Genomic DNA, 3,148 nt, shown 5'->3' with positions numbered 1-3,148 from the left:
TGCCTTTGCTGAGCGCAATTGCAAGGATTTAAATGCTTAATGACCAAAGATTGCGTTCCGAGGAATCTTCTGATTTTCCCGCCAAGATCCCATCAGTCCTTTAATTTCGGTGCTACCCATATTTAGTCGCGTGACATCTGTCGCCATTATGACCGCATATCGTTTATTTACTATTAAAGCGGGAAAAAACCTTCCCACTTCTTCCACGATTTCCAAGACGGTTCCATCATTATCACCTAGCTTGCGTGAGGTAACCTTCTTTTCATTATTACTTTTACTCTTGATCTTTGTGGTTAAAAACTCCTTCTACTTCTCTCTCCAAACTCTTCTTTTTCCCGAAACTTGAATTTTTCTTTCTTCCCAATGACTTCCGATTCCGATAGACCCGAGTCTCCGTCTTTTGATGAGAGGCGTTCTAGCAATGACGAGTGCACCCGCTCTAACAATATTGCCGGTCCGCACTATAGATCCACCTGCACCCTTCAGTCCCTCGAACGATTGAAAGTGCTCTGCCGAATTCCACCGGGAATTATGGCGGAGGCGCAGATAGCTGATCCTACGGAATCCCCAGAAAACCATCGCGACGGCTATTTCTGTGTATACGAGATCTATTTTAAGGGTTGCGGGCTGACTTTTCCTCTTCCCGAAGCCCTAGTTCGATACCTAGCGGCTCTTGAAATCGCTCTTCCTCAATTAACCCCCAATCTTCTCCGTACTATTCTTGGAATTATAACAATCGCGGCGGAGGCCGGATACGTTATCGGAGTCACTGAACTAAATGAGCTTCTAAGCGTGAGAAGTTCATCGAAGAAAACGGGGTATTTCTCAGCATATCCTAACGCCAACAGGAACATCATTTCACATCTTCCGAACAAGGATGAAAATTGGCATCATCCTTGGTTTCTGATTAAGAAAACTCCCGCTTCGATTGGAAATCTTGCAGATTTTCTCCCTTCGAAGTGGTCTGCGAAACCTGGTAGAGATTAGGTCGCCCGTATCTTTCCCGGTTATTTCTTTATCTTTATTGACTAACACCGTTGTTTCATTTCGCAGCTTTCGTCGCCTCAACTCTCCCGACCGAAGAATTCGTCAGGTTCTTCAAAACAATCCTTGAAGGGGAAACCCTTTGGAATTCTTTCACCCTCGATCGGTTTGTCGAGGCCAACCGAAAACTCAGGATGAGTTCTCCCAATCTACTTCATCGTCTTCCGCCTCCTCCCTCAACTCAGGGAATGTCAGCTCAGGCCCTTACTGCCCAGCGTAAGAAACTCTCCAAGCCGATAGCAGAGGCTTGTGATGAAAACAAGGCGTTCCTTGCGGCCGCCATTGACAAAAAAGATTACAGCAGGACCCTGCTGGTTGATGATAACAGCTCCGAGGGAGCCAGATCCGTTGCTGCTTATAGGTTAACACCTCGTCGCGAACGCCGTGACGAACGTTCTCCTCGGAGAGAGCGGTCTCCTCGTCGTGATTCCCCTCGTCCTTCCCGAGACGATTTCAGCAGTGAACCACTTAAGAATTTGGTTCGTAGGAAGAGGGACAAGTCATCCCGTAGTGACTCGTCTCCGCGAAGGGAGAAATCAAGGGCCCGGACTGACCGTTCACCTCGATCATCTCCTCCTACTGAACCAATGGGTCCTCCCCGTCCTGTTGACATGTCTTCTTCTTCTCAGCCCGACAGCGAAAAGACTGCTCGGAGCGCATCTCCTAAAAAGGGAGATTCTGAACCTCGAGATGCTTCCTCGAAGTTAAAGCCCGTTCTTGTCCCTCAAGTCAAATCGCTTTCAGGTTTGGTGATTTGCACATACTCTAGCGTTTTTGTTTCTATTAAGATTCTGATTTTTACAACTCTTCCTTCTTCGCAGCTATGGAGAAAGAAGGCAGCGTCTTCCGATGCTTCAAAACCCGATCGGGTTCGATCTTGCCAAACTTCGACAAATGGCGCCCTGCGATTCGTGAACGCTATTTGCTTCACGCGCATCACTCATCTCGGGTTAGTTCCGTTTTTTGTCTCTTTTTTTTTATTGCGTTGCCATTCTGCGAACTGACTCGCCATCCCGGGTTTATGTATAATGCCAGGCTCATAGCGAACTTAACGACATGATCGAACATTACGAAGGGCTGGTCATTGGACGGGAGAAGGAGATTGACATGTGGAAGAAGAAACTCTCTGCCCTTGAGGCTGAACTCAGTTCTTCTGCCGGCTCCAAGCACGATCTGGAGGACAAAGTCGACAGTTTAACATCCGAGCTTGCGCAGATAAAGGGGGAGCTGCAAGACCAGTACGATCGGAACTACAAACTCCAGGATGAAATTTCTGGTGTTCAGGGTAGACTTCATGAATCCGAATCAACCGCCGATACCCTGAACAACCAACTTATCGAGCTTGACGCGAAGTACAAGGCGCTGGCCAAGTTGCGTGATTCCGAGTTGGCAAGGTCGGCATCGAAGGCTAAAAAGGAGGTTAAGGGACGCGGGATGGAGTTGATCCAAGGGGCCATCCGCTTCATGCAAACTGAGAAGGCTAGGTCAGACTTGGAATCAGACATCAAGGAGCATGAGAGCAACCTGATTCTGTTGGATCAAATCCATGAAGCAGATTTCTCCGAGGAGCAAGAAAGGACCGAACTGTCAACTAATCTTTCTGAAAAACGGAGTCGCTTGGCAGCCCTACCCACTTCGACCTTCAACCCGCTTGACTTCGAGGAATTCTTTACTGAATCACCTCCTATAAGTGAATCGGGTTTAGACTGGGCAGGTAACGCTTGGCTCCTGACGCTTACCTTTTCTTACCTTGTACCTTTGATTGACTGGAATTATTATTTCTAGGCTCAAATGAGACGGAAGACGTTGTCCCGCCCGTAGCTCCTATGGTACCGGAGGTCACTCCGGAGGTTGGTTGTACCGCGGAGGGTGGTCAGGGAGCTTCATCTGATCAGGCGCCAATTAAAGAGGCGGGCGAAACTTTGACAGCTGAGCCGGAGTCCGAGGTGGAGGTCAATCCGTAGTGGCTGTGTCCACTTTAAATTGGGAATTGTCCCATTTATTTTAAAACTTAATTTCGAACTTGTCTTTGCCTAAGGAGGCTTTATTATTTTCTTTTGAACAAGATATTTGCCTGAGGAGGCTTTAAACCTTTCTAGGTTAT

The sequence above is a fragment of the Arabidopsis lyrata genome (assembly GCF_000004255.2).
Source record: "Arabidopsis lyrata subsp. lyrata unplaced genomic scaffold ARALYscaffold_8, whole genome shotgun sequence".
NCBI classification, from domain to species: domain Eukaryota; kingdom Viridiplantae; phylum Streptophyta; class Magnoliopsida; order Brassicales; family Brassicaceae; genus Arabidopsis; species Arabidopsis lyrata.
Note: the sequence above shows the minus strand (reverse complement) of the source record.